The sequence below is a fragment of the Uloborus diversus genome, chromosome 5 (assembly GCF_026930045.1).
Source record: "Uloborus diversus isolate 005 chromosome 5, Udiv.v.3.1, whole genome shotgun sequence".
NCBI lineage: Eukaryota > Metazoa > Arthropoda > Arachnida > Araneae > Uloboridae > Uloborus > Uloborus diversus.
Genome location: NC_072735.1, coordinates 136,752,703 through 136,776,527, shown reverse-complemented (window position 1 = coordinate 136,776,527; position 23,825 = coordinate 136,752,703). Strand labels below are relative to the sequence as shown.

The 23,825-nt window shown below is 33.4% G+C and overlaps 1 protein-coding gene across 1 annotated transcript in view; it reads right to left on the bottom strand.

The window, feature by feature from the left end:
- LOC129221986 (low density lipoprotein receptor adapter protein 1-B-like) overlaps positions 1-23,825 on the bottom strand; it is a 149,687-nt gene that overhangs the window by 108,948 nt on the left and 16,914 nt on the right. The gene's annotated exons all lie outside the window — the stretch shown is intronic.

Here is a 23,825-nt window from a genome sequence, read left to right as displayed (position 1 = left end):
TTTTAAAGCGTTTTTTTTTTATCGCACTTCTGACTAGTTTCTTTTCTCTTTTTAATTTGAAACGATCTTAAAAGTGGGAAGGGTTGTAAACTTCGCTGCCTTGAACCAGCTATTTTTTGCATTTTATTGTTATTTTTTCATTTATTTATATTTATTTTCTCTATTATATCTTTCTATTGTATATTTATTTATTTATTGTTATTTTATTTATGTCTTTATTTATTTGAGGATTTATAAGTTTTTATAAAATAATATTTCTTCAAATAAATAATTTTTTCCAAACTTTTTTAGAATTAGGAAAGAGGGTTTACAACTCTGTACTAGCTTTTTGCGACACTGAACCGGATTGAACTAGATATTTGACGCATTAATATATTTGGGTTTATGAATCAATCATTATTATTACAATTTTTTGCTTACTTATTTTTTAAGTCGATTTGGGCTTCTGTTGCATTGGTAAGGTATTTTACTCATTACGAGTTTCTTCTCGCAATTTCCGACGTAGATTTTATAGCAGACTCTCATAAATTTGGTCTCTTTTAGAAACATTTTTAAAGCATCATATTGAATAATCAATAATGTGCTTAAACCGATTCGGCAATAGTACACACTTGCCAATGACGCAGGTGAAATGCTCCATCTATAAATAAGTATCTTCGGAAAATATCTGAGTTACAGGCTTTTATCAAAAGATTTTCATCATATAAATACCACAATGCTCTTCATAAACAGAAAAATCGCCAATATTTAGCTCCAGCATTAAACAAAACCAAATTATATTCACTCTATCTGAAGTGGTGTGTGAAATCTTGTTTAAAAAATAAAGTAGTAACAAGAATATAATATGTATTTTCGACGATGTGTATTTCTATCCGATTCACTGAAAAATGTGATAGATATGCTATTAAAAAAAAAAAAAAATACCGAAACTGACAGACGATGTACACAATTTGAAACAAGGCTCGGGATTATATTTTAAAAAATGGATCAAATTAGCTAAAACAGAACCTGGAGAAGGAGGACATTGTATTTAATGAAAACTCTACCAATCCCTTTGCTTCAAACCTGTGCTAACATTTAAACAGTATGGATCCATTATCTAGAAATTTATATAATGCGAACCAAAGATATTTCTTTGAATTGAGTCTGGAGTCGCCTAGGTTTTCCGAAAATTTGATATTACTGTGAAACTTTTCTCCAATAGTGACCTCTGATACAACCCAAGGTTGCGGAGTCAGAGGCAAAATGAACGACTCCCGCCAATTTTAGTGTCTTCGACTCCGACACAGTTCAACTCTACGATTCCGACTCCGCAGCACTGGGTACATAACACCGCCGGGCTGAAACCATCTTCATACAATTTAATTAAAAAATATAATAATAATATTTTTCAAATATCTGGAACTAGAACGGAAAAAATGGTGTTTAAAATAAAAATTTATAAAAATTTCTATGTGAAAAACAACTTTGAAATGTGTGCTTCAAGTATTTTTGCTTCACTAACGTTATTTTTTTTTTATATGCTCGATTACGTTTTGGTTGCTTTATGTTCTATTACTGTGAAGTAATGCCGAAACAAGTGCAATCCCGTTTCTTTTCTTTTTGCTTCTTCAACGTTGATTTTTTAAATTTTATCCTGTGTTCGAATACCATGGATTTTGATATTTATTTTATACTCTATTACTGTGAAGTAAACTCGAAGTGAACATCCAATATTTTTGTTTCACTAATATTTAATTTTTATTTTATCCTGTGCTTGACTATTACAAAGAAACTTCCAATATTTTTGCTTCACTAATGTTGATTTTTTTAAAATTTCAGTTAGATCAGTCTATTATTGTAAGGTAACTCCGAAACAAGTGCCTCCAATATTTTTGCCCCACTAATGTTGATTTTTCAATTTGTTCTGCACTCGATTACTGTGAAGTACATTTAGGACTCGTAGGTAAAGGATGTTTTTTGCATTAGCAAATGTGGAGGGTTTAATAATACCCGATTCTAAATTTACTGATAGCTGTCAAAAAAAAAAAAAAAAAAATCATTCTTCTAGATTTGAAACACTGAATGAAATATAAACAAAGCATCAGGCAATAAACCTCTGTAGATTGAAAACATGAAGCTATCCTTGACTGACAAATGAAATAAAAAAGTATGGAAAGGTGGCGAGAATTGAAAAATATCAAAACGAATAGCATAAAAAAAAGCTCGTTTAACAACGAACTCAGGAATTAAAACATTTCTCATACTTCAAGATTTTGCCGCATGTGTCAACACGTCCACAAAAGTTTGTAAGAAACTACATATTAAGCCACAGAAGATGGAGTATTATGAGATCGTTATCCGAAAAATACACGAAACGAACCTGCTTCCACAGACGAAAATTCCCTCGAATTACAGCGAATAAATCAAACGAAACTAACGAATGCAATAAGCTCTAAGTAGAGGCTGGGTCACAATTTCCCCAACAACCCTGATAAAAGCGAAAGCAAAAAATGTTTCCCACATAGCTGTTACTTTACCCGCGTCCCATTTATCCCGCCAGAATACTCGGAAGAACAAATAAAATTCCACTGAAGATGAAAGATGAAATTAAGCGGATCGCACGTGATGCCGGTTCTCCCCTCTGCTGGTAGTTTTAATCTTTCTGAGAAACAGAGCACACGGCAAGAGCTACTAAGTGGATAAAAAGAGGATTGGGGACATTTTCTTGTAATACTCTTGTCTGAAGATAAAGACGTCGAAAGTTTTCTGCAAAGGGAAATGAGAGTTGAAGGGAAGGATGTTAGTATTTTCATTTGCGTGAGGAGTAATTTGTCAAAAGGGAACATATCCACTTTTTAGAAAAATTCATTTTATGACATTTTCTAAATCTTTCAGATGATCTTTATCATATCACTTACTCTCAAGAAGTCCAAACGTGGAAAACCACATTTTGTTTAAGGGTAAAGTGTGGCTTTTTGATCAAAACGTAACAAATCCATCCTTTGCGCGTTTTATTTTTAATAAAAGGGGACATATCCTGAAAGAATCTGTAGTACGAAGACTTTTAGATCCAAAGGAACACATGTCCAAAATCCTCAGATTTTTATCCACTACATTTAGGTCCATGTACTTGATAAGAGAATATGAGAAGGTGAAATACTAGAGTTTTGGTGAAATCGGAATTTTTAGCATTCAGATTTTTGTTCAGAAGGGCACATGTCCAAAAATAAGATGGCGATCTCCTTGTTTCAATCTCCCTTTTTTTTTTTTTTTTTTGCACAAACATTTTTTACTTTGGGTTATGATTTGCTGTGCTTTTGTGCTCAATTCTGTACCCAGAGAAGTTGATGAAATTATTTTGCTCATACTCTAATTCGTTTTTCTCACCTCCTGAATATTTTTGGAAAATGGATATGTTCCCTTTTGATAAATTAGTCCTCACTTGAAAATGTCTGAAGTTGGTTGTTGCCACATACTGCTCTGGGAGCATATAAGCAACCGTTACTTTGGTAGAGACCATGTAAAAATTTGGAGGCTGCTGATTGGCTACCACGAAAAAGCGCCATACATCTACTTAATAGCTTGTCTTGCATGCTCTAACTATTGTTTCATTTCGAAACAATATATTCTACAAATTATTGGGGTAATTAAAAACTTTCGAAGAGGCGCAGTGCCTCAGTGGTAGCGCTTTCACGCCGCAGGCCCGGGTTCGATTCCCGGGTTAGATATGATTTACTCTGACATTCATCCCTTCAGTGGGTCGATAAAATGCGTGCCAAGCTGGGTTGGGAACTAAACTCTGGGGGTTCCGCGTTCGACTGACCACTTAACTAGAACTGTTGCCTGGCACCCCAGAGCCCTTGGTTAGAAAATCTGAGATGGGCACAGTAGGCCTTGGCCTTCAGGGGCTGTTGTGCCACTGGAGTTTGGGAAAAATATTCGAACCTGAATACAGAATGTCTGAAGAGAGAAATTTGTTCACATTCTTAAATGGGGGGAAAAAAACATGACCTTCGCAGAGGTGTGCACAAAAAGTGTGGGGCCCGGCACAAGTGACTTTTCCGGGCCCTTCTCCATATTTTTTTACACTATATATTTCACGACTAGTTTTAAAAATTTTGTGTCGGCAAGCCAATCAGGAGTACCAAAACTGTTAAAAGGTTGCTTATATGCGCCCTGCTAAGAAAAACAGCAGTATCTGAAAATTCTTCGTTTTTCGTTTTTTTTTTTTGGGGGGGGGGGAGAACGTCAAATTCCAACATTTTACTAGTGTTTGTCAGGAATAAAAACGGGTTTCTTCAAATACCTCAAAATATTATATTTGCCCAAGGCAGCATAAGCTTTAGTATGTAGGAAAAACCAACACAATAAATGGTGTTTCTTGGTGAAAAAAAAATGAATAACTGAATTTATGCGTTTATATTTAAGAAAATGTAAATCAGTAATGTGTTCTCTCTGAACTATCACGAACCAGGATCCAAAAATCTCGTGAATGAAGAGAAAATGTGGGGCTTTCAGCATAGGGAAAAAACTAATTTTTAAACAGAAAAACCCCAGATTGAACCTAAAAAATTAAATAAATACAATACATATTGCTCATTAAATTCAATAAATACTATACATAAATAACCACAGTTTTAATTTTCAAAATTCAATAAATATTATACACATTGCTAGTATGAAAATGAAAAAGGAAAAAAAAAACATATTGCACAAATGGGGTAGTTTCCTTCAGTCAAAAGTAATACTTTTAGTCACTGAAATTGATAGAATAAGCGAAAAAAATAACATGGGCCCAGAAAATACTTTAATTTTCCCAACAGTTATTTTTAATTATTTTTTTAAAATGTCCGATTTTTCAAACAAGGCGTGGCACAGTGGTTCAAAACGACAAAAAAGCGGAAAAAATTGAATAACTTTGAATATTCTCAAAAAATGCTTTGGAAAATTGTTAAAATTGTTGCATGGTAATATTTATCTTCATGCTTGCTGATCGCATTCACTGCGGAACCCCGATTTTACGTCCCTCGAATCTACGTTTTCCCCACATTTTACGTTTTTATCATCAGGTCCCAGTTTTTCTATACACTAATAATATTAATTTAACCCGGATGGAAAGTTTGTTACCTATTAATTTCCCGCATTTTACCTTTTCCCTTGGCAGTTAAAAAAAGAGAAAATATGTTTTAAAATTAAGAAAAGTGTTTCCCTCTGTGCATTTTTAAACATAATCCACTCTGTTGAAAGTTAATCCATGAAAACAGAAACGCTTCTGCTCCATCCGTAGCTGACCTTATGGACTTATCGGCCGACAATGAAGATGAAAAAGAAGAAGAGGAAACACAACTCGTCTCTTCTTTCAATACTGCATTTAAGAGTTTAATAACAGTGAAAGACTATTTTCTTTACCATAAAGACCAGGAAAAAACTTTGCAAAATGTTCCAATCCTGAAGATGCTGTATTTACTTTGAATTCAATGACTCATTATTACTGACTATTTTCAACCTAAACGCCCGAATTCGTTACTTAATGTGTTACAATGATCTAAACTGGTGTGTACAATAATTTTTTTTTCGTAAAATATCGCATTTTTACATTTTATAAGCGTCATCGTAGCAACCTTTATTATTTTTGTTTCCTTATCTGATTTTTGCTTTTTATACATTTCCCGTATTTTACGTTTTCCCATATTTTATGTTTTTGGATTTGAATTTACGTTTTCCCATATTTGATGTAATTTATGTTCATTCAGGTCTCTGAGAAACGTGAAATCGGGGTTTCTCTGTAGTTCAAATTCATTTCTATTTTTATTGAAAAATATAAATTAAATCAGCCGTATGCCACACGCAAGGTTTATTTATTGCAATTGATACCCTCGAGCAATATTTTCAGGCAATTTTGACAAACTGAGAACAGCTTTATACTAGAATGATTTCGAAAAGAAATCAGAAATTTCAAACGTTTAATGATTTTCAAATTTCATTGTTTTATGAATAGAATGGTTATTTAACTTTTTATATATAATTCTGTATGAGTTTTAAAACTTTCTTTCTCATATGTATCTTTTTTAAAGCCAAACGGGTCCGAAAATTGTTATTTTTAGGTTACTACTGCACTGCATGTAGAATAATGCTCCGCATTAAGCCATAACAACGTAAATCTGTTTTTAAAAAATCCTCTATATTTATTGATGAATGTTTCAAAAGTCCCAACTTTCGGAAACAGTAAACAAACGTTTTTAGGCTCTCTTGCAAAGTAGTGAAACTGTGACCAAACGTTAGTCTGGAGCATGTCAAATTTGATGACCAATTCCTTTGATAAAAAAGCACTTTACCCCCTTCATACCGTTACGAGTTATTTTTTAACTTACTATATTGGTATTCGTAAATAGCGAAGATCAAACAAAAACATCTGCCACGACTGAAGTAGCAGATGGTCGCAGCTAAAATGTTGTTTATTTACAGGAAGGATTAAATTATTGATACATGTAAATTTTAGCTCACCGGAAGCCGCCGATAAAAGTATATTCCACAATACTTTTCATTATATTTTTAAGAAAATAATATTTTTTTTTTATTTCAGGTTGTTTTCAATTTTGATGAATTTTTGATTTTTAACTACAATGTAATATGCATGCTATAAGTGTGAAAAACCAATCAGAAATGACTTTTATTAAATTTTAGTCCTCGTTATTGAACGAATGAATGAAAACTGAAGTATAAGGCGTACGTCCGAAAAAAGTAAAAACATAATTGTTCAAAAATCTCGGCTTATTTTTATAAAAACGATTTTTTTTTCAAAAAACTTTTATGGAGTAAGTTACTACAACTCAAGGGCTAAGTAATTACGGCATAAAATATTTTTTATCTTAAAGCTTAAAAATGGCTATTTTTTTCCGCCCTTGAACCACTGTGCGTGGTCTTGATGACGTCACAAACGATGCTCTTTGGCGCATCCTTCTACCACACTTCCACGTTATGATCATCAAGAAGCGAATTAAAATTGCGCTCTACGTTTGCTATCAACCACGTTGCCAATACACGGAAGTAAAGATGCGAATTAAATATTTTGTTCTGTGAATGGCAACACTGAATTGCATTTCATCATTTGTGATGTCAGCGGCAGAAGCTTAAACAATGAAAGCGCACTAATTTAAGTATTTTTTTTAATATCAAACTTTGTCAAAAATTATTTAAAAAATGGTCAGATCCTATGTTTTTAAGCATGCTCTTTCAGAAAAAAATACTTCTAAAATTTTGAAAACGTCCCCATTGCAGAAAACTTCTCATTTTCTTATTTTCTTTGCAAAAAAAAAAAAGTATACCTACTAGGGATGAACATTTGCTGCTTAGAACATTTCAATAATACAATGTAAGATTAAAGCAATGTATGAGGATTTGTTGCTGGGAGAGACTCAGCATAAAATACGATTTTTGTACGAGTAAAATACGAGGCTACGATTTTTAATTCGAACAAAGTTCAGCTTCAAATACTAAGTGAGGTTAGTGTACAATACCGGAGTCACAGTTGTCTTTGCTCCCCAAAGCAAAATTCTAATTGCCGCAGTCCTCACTTTTTTTTTTTTTATTCTAAAGCCAAAAAAGTAAAGTTTTCGCTCTTCTCATTCAGATTTTTTACGCAAGCGTGGAACCAGGAGTTATGCTAAATTATATCGATGTTGCTTCCCTTACGAATTCGAGAAAAAAACCCGATATAGCGGGAAAGCGAGAATCCTGCACCAAGTACAAAGCTCACCCTGTGCGCAATCACAGAAGTGGCACTGCAATGTTTTACCTTGTAAATTATAGTTGCATGTTTTTAATACATTATTTTCGAATTGAATAATTTTATTCGAAAACAGAATGTAATCAAAAGGTAACAAAACGTGAGGTAGAAAAAGTGCATCATTTGACATTAAATTTAGAAATCCACATTTGTTAGTAATAAATCAAATTAAAACAAGATAAAAAGAATTTTCCGATATTTTTTTAGTTCAGTTTTCTTAGTACTTTTACTCCTCCCCCCCTTTTTTAATGGCAGACATTTTTCCTTGAAATTTTTTAACAAAAAATATGAGGTTTAAAGATTTTTTTTTTTAAATCGCAACAAATGTAATGGCAAAAGCATAATGATTAAGATCAAGTTTTTGAAAAATATATTTTCTCATAACTTAACTGCATGATTAATCCCGTTCCTAACATTACAGATGTACGAGCAACATAATACTAGTTTCTTTTTTTAGGTTTGCTACAATCAATCGCAACTATGATAACACCATTATCGTTAGTATTAAAATTGAAAATATCACCAATAAAATGAATTAATTTTTATTAACACCTTTAAATTCTACTGTCATTAAAATTGAAAGAGAATAAAAGAAAAAAAAAAGGACTTAAAGAAAATAAATAAATAAATAGTCTTCCTATACTTTAAAATGAAGGGGTTCCCTGTAACCCCGAAACACGTGTTTGCAGTAATCTGATAATTTTGTGCGTCATAAGGTTGTTGATTGCCATATACCTCTAATCTGAACATAGTATAAAATGAAGTCTCCAAAAAGCGTCTGTGTGTTTGAACTCGCAAAACTTGAGAACTACCCGGCTGATTTCGCTGAAAATTTCAGTTTGTTCCTTTAAGTCCTGATAAGGTTTGCAGAGCAGTTCGAAAAAATTCGATGAATTGTTCTTTTTTTATTAAAATTTAGGCCCAATTTTCACATAAATTCCCGAATATGGGGGTAAAAAATTACTTGCACACATTAATATTATATATTGTTAGAAAGAGTAGATTTTTCCGCGTTTTACGTAATTTGTTTCAATGCTCTTCCTTAATTACGGCGGGAGTTATTTACGTTTTTAGTCCGAATTTGTTTAGGCTTAGCTGAAATTTAGGCACTACTTTCTTAATTGAATCTATCAATAAAAAGTGAAGGGGTTGTCCAACAATTTTCTTTTTGACACCATTGGAAAAAGCGACATTTTTTACTCCAGATCTATCTCGAACTTTGGTCGAAAAACTAAGCTTCTATCTCCAAAGGAAAAAAAAAATTACAAACCTTTTTAAATCAAAATCAAAAAATCGCATTTCCATTCGAATTGTTAACCATTTTCTTTCGTATTTTAATTCCTTAAACTTATTTTATTTTGTGTTTCCATGGTTACGCTTTTTAAATCCATCTTTCTCCATTTAATTTCTTAAAAGTATTTTAATATCTAACTTCATTGTTTGGAAGGGAAATTTTGCATGATGTTTTTTTTTATTTATCTGAGCCTGACTTTTGTATATACGTCACTTGACACAATTTGTATTTTCAAGGCGAACCGGGCAAAGCTGGGCAACGCAGCTAGTGATCCACATTTTCTTATGCAGTAGTATATAATGCTTGATTATCTCCAGAAAACATTAAAAATAATTCGTTTTACTCCAAATTCTCTAAAGAGAAAAAATCCTTCGAATCCAGAAAGAAAGAAAAATTTTTCTATATTTCAAAATCTTGAACCTGAATTTCGGAGCGTGTTCGAATACTTTTTTTTTACCATTTTTAGATACGTGCATGACAGTAATATAACCATTTTTACCCTCAGGAACATACTACGAACATACATGTATAGATGTTACAGTAGAGAAGCAAGTTTTCACTTTTACTTCCCTTTAAAAACCCAATTTATCATTCTTTCCAGATTCTTTCGAACATTTCAGATTTTTTGAGGCTTTTATCGATACCCATTTCCTTACAAAAACCGCAGACACGTACCCCAAAAAATGAATGTCAAGTTGCAATAGAAGAACCGTAAATTATACCTTATATTACTGAAAGCTCATGGGAGTATTCTGTCCTGGGTTTCTACTCCCCCCTCCCCCAAGGTGTTATCGATCGAGGAAACTTCAACGAAATATTTTCCATGCATTTTTCAGCTTCATAATAATGGCGAAAAAGATTTATGTTTTCCTTTTCAAACCCAGTACAAAAACTATCAGTCAAGATGCTACCGAAACTCTTCTAATAAATTATACTTTCCATGTTGAATTTATCAAGACTACAAAATGCATTACTTCATCCTGAGGCGATTTATTTTATTTAAATCAATTTACGGACTTCCGTTTTGGAGTGAATAAATGAACTTTTAAGACGAAAAGGGAGTTAATATATTTTTTTGGTATAGAATGTAGGCTAAAACAGATGTACAAATAACTCCTCATGACATGAAGCTAGAAATATAAAAATGAAGAAAAAAGGAAAATCCCAGTGCTGCCAAAAAATTATTGAAAATCTAATTCAAAAGCTTGGAGTGAGATGCAATGCTTGAAGCCTGAAAATGCCTGATCGAGCCTGAGAAAGAAATTGAAGAAACTTGTCGAAGAAAAGGATAAGCAAAGTTTTCCAAAAAAAAAAAAAAAATTTGGAGTGAAAAAAAAAGAAATGTTTTACACAAAAATTAAAGCAAAGGAAAAAAAACCCCTAAATTGTAAGTTATTGGAAACAATAAAGCAACAAATCGTAGCTAAAAAGACGTATAGGCGTATCTCAAAAAAATCGAAACATGAGTTATAACCATTACAGAAATGTCCAAAATCGATTTTATAATATGACCAATAGGCGTATCTGTACAATAAATAGTAAAAAAGTTACAGTCCCTTACGGTGGTGGCGATTCTCAAGCGATCAAGTAAACTGGAAATCTTGAAAATGGTTTTCTGCAAAATGCTTAAAAGTGAGTACGCCCATTCGTCTTTTCAGTGACGAAATTTTAATTTTAATCTATTTTGGATCAATGTTTAAGAAAAAGGCTTATGAGGTCGTCTGTGAATAATGTCATACTTTGAGTGGTTTGAGAAATTGTGACAGTTTGTGACAAGGAGAGAGAGCTTAACAGTGTGACAATACGGATTTTTCTTAAGTAATGTAACGTAACATATGCGAAGGGGAGGGGAGGTAGTGAGGTGAAGTGTGACTGGGGGGGGGGAGTCAAATACGATGAAATAAAGTATGACATAATTTATGGACAGCGCCTATAATATTCCCCAATCACTCACAAAGGTCTTGAATCAAAACTTTCAATGTGTTCAAGAACTAAATTTGTAGCTTACTAAAGGCGAAAAGGCTTGAAATGCAGTTCGTGAATCAAACCACACATGACTGTCAATAAATTCGGCATGAAACATGTATTATCCACTTCAGTGTGATTGAATTGATGCTTGTAGTACGCAGTTATTTAGTTATTTAATGTGGAAGAAACTATTTTAATGCAACAAAATAATCCTTTTGTGGTACTAATTCATCCTTATCTCAAATTGAGCCTTAAATTTCAGTTTTCTATTAGTTTTGCAGATCGCGCTGCAATGGAATGAGGCATTAATTGCAACCGACTAGCTATATTGCCGGTACATACAAATTCAATTAAATAGCTATCCGATGAATGGCGCTTGATTACATCATGTATCTGTTGTTTAGCCAATTTATATGCAAATGAAAGGATGTCACTCTGTGCAAAGGAATTCTCATTTCAACTAAACATTCGGCCGAAGACATTTCTGTCTTTAATTAATACAGTCGAACTCACTAATAACGAGCCCTGATTTAACGAAAATCCGGATTTAGCGAGAAAATTGGAAATATTTGGTGGGAACAATGTTAAGTTTATGGTACACTGTTAAAACTACAGGTTGCGTTTGGCACCTTTCAGGAGTGAAAAGCTTGTTCACCAGAGACACCCAATATGGAGCCGAAATGGCACCTCTTATTTGGGTGAAAAACAGGCACCTTCTAAAAGATAGGCAGCTGGGGTGACCAGAAAGGACCTTCTGAGAGAAAAATGGCACCCTTACTGATTTCTACTGTAGATCCTACTCCCCCCTCTTCCGTATTGTGTGTGTTTTTGAATACAGTTGTATAGTTGTTCTTTTTTTTACATATATCTAGTTTTGATTCATGACATTCTACGTTTTGGACATTTTTCGCATTGAATTAAGCACTGGAAAAGATTAAAACTTGTAATTACAGCATTTGATCATATTTCAGAGTTTTCAACATAGTTAAGAAGCGTTGCTTTAATTCATCTGATCGTGCTCTAACTCAGTGTTTCTCATCTTCTTTTGACCCACGACAGGTAAAAGCAAATGAAAAGAATTACGGACCAGTGAAATTTTTTATCCTTTTCTTTAAATTAATAAAATAAATAATAATAATGAAAATAACAACTCTGGGGCCGTTAAAAACGTGTCAAAAAATTCTGCGTATTGATTTTTTTTTTCAGTAATATTAAAAATAAATAAAACAATAAATATCTACCCCCTTTACTTGGTATCAAAGAGCTGTCACAAATATATTTAAATTTAAAGACTAGAAGTTTTTCGCCACTTTTAAAAAGCAAAAGAAATTTCTAACGCTATATTATCGGCTTCACAAAATAACACCAATTAGATAACCGCTAACAGGAAATGATTCAAACACTTGAATGAAAAAAAAAAAACGTAGACGGAACGAGTTTTATTTTTTAGTTCATTTTTCCCCGCTTGCTATTCTGTTTTATAATCTACGAAGAACAAGAATCATTTTTTTTTTTTCATTATTTCATCTCGCTTGTTGATTATCTTACTGCTGGTCAATAATGTGGTGGTTAAACGTTGCTTATCGAGTACTCAAGAAAATAATGATAGATATTTTTAGTATCAGTTTGAATGTTGGAAATAGCACTACAGTAACCGTTAAACAATAAAAAGCAGTAAACGTACTTTTAAAAACACTTTTAACTATGTTTGAAAGCCCTGAAAGCTACAAAGTGATCAAAAGCTGTACTTACTTGATATTTTGGAGTTGAATCCTCGAAACTTTTAATCCTAGAAGAGTTTTAATCCAATATTTTACTTAATTCAATGTGAACGTAACATCGAGCTACTTATCCTGCGTCCGCCATATTGAAGTGGTTGAATGAATGTCGAAGTCAACGCGCATGCGTAACGATTCATTCTGCGATTGCCTGCTGTTTTCGCACCCCTGCTGCGTTTTCTAGCTAGTATGGCACCCTTTGGTACCATGCCTTCACCTTAGGGGGAATATATTCTCTCGTCTGGAACCCCTGGTTTTAACAGTGTAGCAAACTTGCTTTTAACGAGCAGACTGGACTAAAAAATATTTTTGTGATTCATAAAATGTCTATATCAATTTCCAGCTCAGTTTATTATTTCTCGGAGAAACTTCTTGAACGGTTTGAAATCAAGCAAAAGTTAGTAATAAATCATAAATAATGAGAACAAATAATGACGGTTCTTTTTTTTAACACTTGGATTTGAGGAGTATTTGAATTTATTGACGCCAATTTCACCACTAGTGAGGATATTGTTGCTCAAATTCAAACTAATGCAGATCGAAGTAATCAAAGTAGTAGTAGTAGCAACAGTAGCGTCACTACCGGGGCGAAGGGGGCGGTCCACCCTGGTGACACCCACCAGGAGGGTGACATCCAAAGAGGATTCAAGAGTTTCTGAAGAATATAAGTACATCAACTCTAAAGAGTTTTCAAAAGTATATTTTACTTTATATTTAAGCTATCGTATTTTATCAAAATTGAAGCACAATATTGGTTAGAGGGGGTGGTTACAAATGCATCTAGGGCAAATTTTATGTAAAATGCGTCTATAATGCATATTTGTTTTTTAATGCACTCTTTCGTTACACGACATAAAAAAAAATGTTTCTGAAAATTGTATGAACTTTATGCTTACATTAAACATTAAAATTTGTTTAGAGGGGCCAGGGGCACCACAAACTATCGCCCCGGGTGATACCCGTGATAGAAGAGCCACTGCTGGTAGTAGTAAGAATAAAAATAATAATGGAGTTCGACTGCAATTCAAAAGTCACTACTCTACTGAAAATACATATAAATTGACCGCACCACGAATATTAAACCCTCATAGTGCTGAAAAACCTTCATGTTGCTGTTGCAATGGTTTTATTTCATTACATCGCATCATAAGTCCCTACCAAAAGGGAAAAAATAAATAGAATTTCAATTTTTGATAAAAGTGCTAATTTAAGAGCAGGTCTATGGAGTCGCGGTCGTGGAGTCGAAATTTTAAAATTCCAAGGGTCCGAGTCGGTCATTTCCCCTTAAAGTGTGCAACTCTGCCAGTGCTTCGGAGTCAGAATCGGGATGATTTTCGGGTACAGGAGTCGGAGTCAAGGACTCCAAAATTCCCGGAGTTAAAGTTAGTCATTTTCACCCTGACTTCGCAGGCTTGCTTAAGAGGATACATAAAAAGCAAAACAAATAATATCGTCATTTTTGAAAAAAGATAATTTTTGTGTTTTTTATTTAGCGTAGATTTATTACAAGTAGATATATTTCTTATTCACTGAATAAAACATTTAAACTTTAGTTAAAAATCTTCCCAAACAAGATTTATGCCACAACTCGACTTTTCACAGGATGCGTTTTCGCTAAAGGGAGGGACAAAAACTAGAGCTCCTTCAATAACTCCCCTTGAATGCTGTCACCCCCAAATGTTTGGCTTTGTGACCGAGAATTTTTTATTCAGCCTTTTGAAGAAAACCCATCTTTCCTCCTTACCGCCGAGAGCTTGATCTTGACTCTGGAAAAAGAGCTTTGAAAATATATTCTCTTGACGCTTCAACAAGTTTTTGTACTACCAGATAGAAAAAATTCGATTGATTTTTCGAGGCATCACTCTATAGAAGGAGAGAATACTTGAAAAGGAAGTTGTTAAATCGGCTTGAAGCATTCGAATAACTAACAATGTCAATAGATATACGATTTTATATGAGAGATAGAATGGAAAAACTAACACGTTTTCTTTACCGTTAGGCATTAAGTACCATCGAAACTCCGTAATATGAGCATTTGCAGCATAAAAGGCTGCATCCCCGCAATTTTTTTTCTTTTTGCGGACTGATGCACTGGTTATCATTGTGGACTTCAATTGATTTAAAATTCGAGTGTTTTTTTTACATTGGAGCCATGGTTCTCAGCCGGCGATACGGTATGCGTACTTAGGGGAACACAAAAATCTGTAAAAGTCTGAACAGTTTACCAAAAAATGTACAAAGGAATAAAATTTAATTGTGACAGATGTTTAAGAAATGTCGCTTGATCCTACCCTGAAACAAAATTATTGCAATTATTTTAATTTGACTGGTATTCATTGGCGGACGTACTATTGCATAATTGTGGCAATTGCGAGGGCCCCTACCACATAAGATCCTCTAAAGGATCTAACTGCACATGAAAAAAAAATAGACAGAGGTCACGCGATATTTCATTAACTTCCCAAAAAGATCCAACTACACATAAAAAATTAGACAAAAGGGCCCCAAAATTGCGTAGTGTCGAGTCCCTAAATGTGCAAATGTGCCGCCGCTGCTATAGATAAAGAACACAAAGAATAAGCAGACATTGCTGTAAAGAATTTTCTAGAGTTTATGACAACAGTTAAGAAAAAAATGTTTTAAGGTGCAACTAACTTGACGAGCAAGTATAGAAACTAACTATGTTGACGATTTACGGCTGTAATTGACCGAGCTGGAGCAAACACTCATCAAATTTGTAAACGAACACAAGCCCATTCCCACTATTTTTGTTCATGAGTTTTTTCCCCCCATTTTATGCCTGATTAATGAAAAAGTTTGAAATAAAATATCTAGTTTCCAATTTAAATACCCAAAGCTAAAGCGGATTTTTTTTTTTTTTTTTTTTTTTTTTTTTTGTTGGGAAGAAGCGCGAGGTACGTATAGTAAATGATTTGCAAAAACTGGTTATGCTGAAAAGGGTTGATAACCACTGACGAAGGAGGTTGGGCTTGAATTTCCTTGGAAGCTTAGTGTTTTCTACTTTTCATTTTTTGTGAATAAATTCTTAAGACTGAAAATCAACTCCTTTAGCGCCAATCGTGACTCAGGGGTCACATCAAAATTCACCATTATATTTCCCTATAGGTGTGTTATTCCTTTGTTGACCAGTGTTACTTGAGTGGTGCAATAGGGCTGTTTTACATTTAGATTTTTGTCTCTGACACATAAATATTTCAGTAAGAGTCCAATCTATTTTGAAAATTTTAAAAATTTTAAAAACAAAAATTCGTCTCATCTGTGCTAAATACATTATTATTTAACATTCTGTGCATATAAATATTTTTCTAAACAAAATATAATTTGAGCAGTTGAGGGTTAAGATGCCTAAAAATAAGTTTCGAAGACTTGGAGGACTCGCTGGCTGCATTCATTAAAAATTAAAGCCCTGGATAAGCCGTTTTTGCTCTGTCATCGTTTCCTCTTTTATAATCTGCAAAAGGCTATAAGGGTAAAATATATAATTTCTTACAAGTCACGATCGAAATCTTAAAGTTCTCGAAACTCAGTAAAACAGAAACGCGTATAACCGCTATCGCTTGATTCTCCCAACCGTCGAAATTACTAAGCGGTGGCAACATTAGTTAGATGCTTTAATCTGCAAACTATCACTGTCAAAATAAAATCATCGTTGCAAATCCTAGAAAGGATCTAAAAATCCTTCTACATGTTGAAACTACCCTTTTTTTTTTTTTTGAACGAGGTAGAATCTTCCTGTTGAGTGCCTTTCAAATGGAAAGAAGGGGGTGCTAAAAAAAAGAGGCAGGCTGTGAGATATGTCATTTCATCGGGCGATTACCATGACGGTAAAAGGAAATTACTCTCTTCTCTCAGAGCAAAGTATCTATACATTTTTTTTTCTTGCCCTTCCCAAGTATAATGACCGACATGACTTCTTTCGTTTTTCCATTGAGGATGTCTTTTTGAGTTTGAAGATACAAAAGTTGAGGATTTTTCCACTCAAAAATTACAACTGCTTCAACAGTGAAACTCTGTAACAACGAATGCCAACACAACGAAATATCAGTTTCAACGAAATAAATTTTCAGTCCCAATTTAATTTCCATCAACCTTCTTGAATTCCATTACAACAAAATTCCCGTGAGAACGAACAAAATTTGCAATCTTTTCAAGTTCGTTGTAACGGGATTATACTGTACTTTAAAAAATTTCCGATTTAAAAAATGACGTTCCTTTATTGTATTCCTTGAATATTTTTTTCTTAAACAAAATGCATGGTTCAAAAAAGTCTGAGGGATTTTTTTAAAATTTTAACTCATATTTAAAGTCAGACATTTGAGATAACGTTTGCTCTTTTTGTAAAAATCACGCACTAACCATTTCGTAAAACTTTGGCCGGCACGAACCACATCAAAGTTGTCAAAACGGAAAATTTTAAAAAAATCATCGTTTCTAAATACTTCACATTTTTCTCAGGAAAAAAAAAACTTTTTAGTTTAAAATTAAATTAAATATGATAATTTTCAAATCAGAGCAAGGATTTTTTTAAAAAGGTTGGTTTCAGATTAGTTCTAGACATAATTCTTAACCTTCTATCTTGTTTCAATGCATTCTCTTTTCTTGAGACTTCGCTTCATTTCTTAGTCTTAACACTTTGACAAAGATGATGATAGTAGGCAAAACATTTTGAAACGATCGACGTTTTGACGTCAAAAACTGGTTTTGTGGTCGCACAAATCGTACAATCGTCAAACGTACAAGCCTCAAATGTTCACTGAAAAACTGGTTTAAACTGTTGAAAACTCAAAAAACCTTAATCGATGCTAAGAAAATCATAAAAGGTTTATTTTATATGCGATGTAACTTTTTCAGCATATTTTAAATTCATATTAAATGTGTGCTATCAACTAGTTCTAGAAGTAATACTTCAAAACGTGTCCTAAGTTATGCCACTTACAAAAATGTAAAATTTAGAGATTTTTGACATTGGGTTTTTGATAAGACAATTTAAACCATCTTTTATACAGCCAAAAACTTACCAAAAATCTGCATTTTGCTTTAAAAACTTTATTTAAAACTTTGATCTACAGCGTCTACAGAAGAAGAAAAAAGCTCTTTCTTTTAACTTAAAATATCTTTTTGTATTGTTTTCACAAAGAAAAAAAAGTGCAAAACAAAAACTAATCTACTTGAAACATTTTGAAGAACATTCCTCCATTTTTTGTTTTTAATCAGAAAGTCGTCCAAAGAAGAAAGTCATTAATGATACTTTTTTTTATCTAGCTCTATAGCGTACCTGCGGGCAAAATTGTCTGAGAGATATATTTCACTTTTGCTCAACTCTCAACCCCTATCAGCCGGACATCAAGTGAAACTTTTTGAATGGCAGCAGGAAGTAGTTGTTCGAAACTCATTGTACAGTAATTTCCTGTTCAGCGATGTGTGAAAATTTCATTGCATTTCACTTTTTCCCTCCATTCGAAAGAAGGAATCGTAACATCAGAAATTTCCCCTCTAAATTTATGGTTGCTTTTTGGCAGGCATATAAAGAGTGGTATGAAAAGATTGGAATTCGCTTCCGAGTGACATTTTTCAAATTCCAAAATATGAAGACCACCTTCGGAAAATATAACAACGGTTATTAGAAGAACGTGCTACTGCTTTGAAAAAACTTTTACCGGTTTTATCAAACTTTTGTGAACAAAATTTATATTTAAACAGCTTCAAAATGACAAACATTTTCAAAAGAATGTAAACTTTACAGCAGTTATTTATATTTAATTCAAAAGTATTGAACAATGCTACAGCTGCTTATTTACACCGTCAACAAGAATTCAACGCTCCAGGAGCCAATATTTTTTTCATCACATAAAAACTAGCGTACCCACATTTTTTTTCTACTCTCAATTACATAGTGAAATATAACATAACTTTACCAGGGAAAAAAGCAATTCAACAACGAGGTCATTTTTCCTGGTTCAACAATCGTCCAGCGTTGTGAAGAAATAACACTTAAATAAAAATTTCTTGAAAATGAATCCATATTTGCTAATATTCGACCAATACGAATTGCTAATACACTGCCAATATTTATAAAATGTGTACCACAAAGTCTCCGATCTAACGCACACCATTACACATTAACCCCTTTCACAAACTATATAATATCTCAACTCTAAAGGCTGCGAAATTAAGAAGTGTGCGCACGAGCGATATTAGAACCAATATCTTTCATATCGACACGATTTTTTTTGAAAACCAATGTATCTTATATTGCAATCACGAAGATAAAACCAAGAATCATAATTTGATGAGAGAGAGAATTGAAAGCGTTCGATACATTGGTACTGTGCAGTTATCCTCAACCTTTTCACTACTAAGGACCACTTGGTAGTACATTTCCGAATCCTTAGCAGACTACATACAACAGAAAGAAATACTATTTTCGCAATAATTTAGGTCAAATAAGATGAATGCAAAAGCTTTCTTTAATAAATTTAATTACAACCATAAAAATGATATAGATTAATTTTCACTAGCTTTTCGTGGAGCACATGAAAATCTAATATATGCGGTCCACAGACTGTAGAGCAACGGGAACTCATTTCGAATTTTAAAAATTCCTAAGCTAACAATCACTATACATCCGATTTGAAATTCCTTTAATGTTAAACTCGAGCAATAAATGTAGAATTTGAGAAACTTGACTAAAAAAATATTTTATATATCGACCCAAAATTAAAGAATGTAAGAACTATTTTTCTCATAAAGGATATATATTTTTTTATGAAGCCTATCAGAGCTTTATTTATAACAAAATAAGTGTAGGAGCCCTATACTGCCGTGGGCAGGTATATTCATATATTCATTTTTTACATTTTGTTATCTATTTTATGTTAGCTTTATTGTTCAAGATTGCTTAGTTTATTTCCGTTGAAAAAAAAAATAGTCCAACTCCAACAAGTGTCTATTGTTAGTATTGAATCCAAAACGCGTTTCCTCATATATTTTGAAATCTCATTTCAACAGATACTGCCGTTTACCTGCTCATGGCAGAATAGTTCCCATAACTTGAATAGCTTGAATTTCGTCTAAAAATGTTAAAATTCCGATGAAATTGAAACAAAAGAAAAAAACTACAGCTCTGCTTTCCGTGAGCTCCCATGCAAAATAAGCCCTGCTTATAATACTTTTGAGAATTAATGTTCATAAATTAAGTTCAAGAAACTTTTCCATCCAAAATATAAAATCCAAAACAAACAAAAATTGAATGAAAATGATGGCAATAATATGCAATGTTCTGAGTTGCCGTTATATACCATGGCATCAACAATGAATGTGAATGTTTCAGATGATACAAAAAAAGATAAATGCAATGTTTGAAAAATATAATGGCTCTCTTTTTAAATTACCCCCTAATTTTGCTGATAGCGTCACGATTTTGAATGGTTACTCCCAATTCGTAAGTTGTCTGATTATTTTTTCTTGTTACAAATGCAACCACCATTGCCATTAGTTCCAAATATTCAACAGATGATTCTAAACTGCACTCTTCGGATGAATCGTGAAATTGAATAGGACATTCGGTTCTATATATAAAGGTTCTTTTTTTAGCGAATTTCATATTACGGGTGTTCCTATTGCCGATGATTGTCTATATTCACAGAACAATATATAACTCAGAATTGCAATTGATGTAAAACGATGTAATCATAACTTCTTACCAAAAAAAAAAAAAAAAAAAAAATACAAAGGAAGCCAAGCAGCCATTTTTACTTCCTTTTACAAAAAAAAAAAGAAAAAAGAAAAAAGAAAAAAGGACGTATTGTATTCGCAAATACTCAATTTCACTCGAAAATCGACCTTAATTTCGATTTTGCTCACCCCCGAATGAATGTTGAGTTTTTTTTTCGACTCGATCACACGTGGATAAGTGCCTAACAACGTATAAACAAGCGAAATATCCATTTTGACGATTCCCGAGTTAGTTACAACGAGTTTTCTCGTGACGTTTGTATGTGCGTATGTATGTCGCATAACTCAAGAACGGTATGTTCTAGAAAGTTGAAATTTGGTACGTAGACTCCTAGTGGGGTCTAGTTGTGCACCTCTCCTGTTGGTAGCATTCGGGAGTTTTTAAGGGGGTCTTTTGCCCCTTTTTTGGGGCAAATCATTGTTAATTTCGATGTAAACTCATGTTGTGTTACAATTTGGCGGACACTTGGCGATAAGTCTTTTGGGCGCCTAATGGGAAAATGACATTAAACTGGAGTAAAAGGATGTCATGTGAGGCACACATCAGCTCGTTATTTTGAACTTCAAATCAAATTCTACGTCACTAAGGGAAAAATTGCTTTATTCAGCCGGAATCAACTTGAAACAATAACCGGTACTTAAATAAATTACATAACTTACACATATATATGAATATGAATTTCTCAAATTTAATTGCACGAAAGCGAATCTACTTTAAAAACAAGCAAATGAGAAATGTTTCATAAGGAAAATAATTTCGTTGAACTATTATTTGTATATTTCAACTAAATGACGCGAAGGACAATATTATTATGCTCATTCCATGATTTAACTCCCTCTCGTAAGTTTCCCGACATTCCAAATCGTTGTTACGAGGAAAACAATTATCACACGTGCAGAGAGAAACATTTCCGTAATTGGGCTCAAGCATAGTAGCCTGTCTGGGTTTATCATTAAAATGCACATTGCCCAATAAACAGAAGCAGGAAAATTGAAAGCAACAAGTTTGGAGCAGGTAATTTTGACGAATCGAGGGATTGGTCGAATTGATTACGTGAATAAATTGAAAGCTCTTCGAGAATAAGAACGGGTGTGCAGGAAATATTGATTCCATATTTAAAAGAACCTATTTTACTCTCGAAAGCTAAATATAAATTCCGAAAGTAAATCACTGGATTTTAATAAGCAAGCCAGTTTATAATTGTATTTACAATAAAACGAATATAAATCTTTTTTCATAAAATTAAGTTGTTCCTTGATGCGATTATAACTTGGATACAAATGTATCATGAGTTGAAATAATTAGGTAGCTATATTTTGCAGTGACTGAAATTCGCAGACTTTTCCAAGGAGTTGAACCTTTTGCATGTTGCACTAACATTGAGGTACCATTTCACGTAAAAACGGCCATCTTGTTCCGAAAGTGGCACCTAATATTTTTAACTAAAACTTTTCTTTGAAAAGGTAATGAACAAAATTTTGATGCTTGAGAAATCAAAAACGTATGTCCGGTTTCTTGAGCAAAAACAATTTGTTCATTACCTGTTACAAGCATTTTTTTTTTAGTCATATGTAAAGGGTGTCCCAAAATTAACGCAAGATTTGAATTTGCCACCATTTTTTCCATAAATTGTTGGCAGCCATGAAAAAAGAACAATTTGACAGTTGAGAGTTTAGGGTTAATAAAAATGGGGTGCTATTGTACCATACAGCTAGAGAGAGTGAAACATTTTATTTACTGCATAAGGCATTTCCTAGTCGCGTACTCTCTCATTTCGGTCATCAGAATTGGCATCCTAGATCGTGTGATTTAACATTTTTAAATTTCTTCTTATGGGGTTATTTGAATTCAAAGGTCTATGTCAACAAGCTCACAACCACCCGTGCATTACCGTGTTGCGATACCGAGCGCCAATAACAGTAACTGCTTGACCAGCCTCAATTTTGATTATTTTTGAAACAATTGTTCAATAATGAAAGCGCGTTATTGTATCGTATAACGCTCCATTTTCGATTACCCTAAACTCTGAGCTGTCATATTGTTCTTTTTTCACGGTGGCCAACCATTTATTGCAAAAATGGCGGCAAATTCAAATCTTGCGTTAATTTTGGGACACCCTTTATTAGCTGTTACGTGGCGGACAATATGGTGACTTTTCCGTGGAATGTGTGTGGAGGGAAACGGAGGGGGTAATTCAGAACCAACGAAGTGTGTATGAGTACGAACAAATTAATATTAAAATTTGCCCTAAAGTGAAGGTTTCTAGAAGATTGACGTTAGCCCCTCAGATTCCCCCTTAACTTTGGTTATACAGTTACGCCAGGTTCATCTGTGTATAACTAATCAGGATTCTTTAAATTTTTCGATTTTCATTGAACCAAATGATTAATTACAGTGCCATTAGTACGATTCTGAAGCTTTTGTTTAGCTTTCACAATCACTCTGCTTACTCCATACTCCATGGCTAAAGGATGAAGCGAACGATGTTTTATCTGCTTCCGTGCTTTCAGGTCTCTGTGGAACGAGAACAAAAATTTGGAATCTCTAGATGAATTATGTTTTTGGAAAAATCGAACAATTATTCATCGGGAAATAATGCTATTGTCTTCTACGTTGCCATGACAGACAATGGTTCGATGATAAAGCAAAACTGCAAAACGCCAATGGCTCTAAAAGTAACTCTTTCACCCACTAAAATTAATCATATTGCAGCGCAAATTGTGCATAACAGATGCATTCTCGACACTTTCCCACAGCACTTACATATTTTCACTTCAATGATGAAACACTTGCACAGGTTTGGGGAAAGTATTCATAATTTTATTCAGTATTTTCAACCATTAAAGTGTCTTCCACGCGTCATCAGCATTTTTCAAAATCGTGACTTTGCTACATCCACTTAAAAATGCTTGCTGTCGATTTTTCCTTTAAAAAAAAAAAACTTTTTTTGTGTTAAGTTAGGGGATGGACAAAATATAAATTATTTATTTATGTGTCTATTCATTTTTCGCGAAAGTTTTTCGATGTCCGTAAGATGACTGAATTTTTTACTTTCTTCTATATCTAATATATAGAAGAAAGTATTGGATTCGTGCAAATTTTCGAATTTCGAAGGATTCAAACGTTTTGAGGTGTGCTGAGTCCATTTCGATCATTTTTGGAAAATGTCTGTGTGTGGCCGTGTGTGTGTCACGTCTGTGTGTGACCAGTTTTTTGTGGCCGCTCTACAGCAAAAATTACCGCATGAAATCGAACGAAATT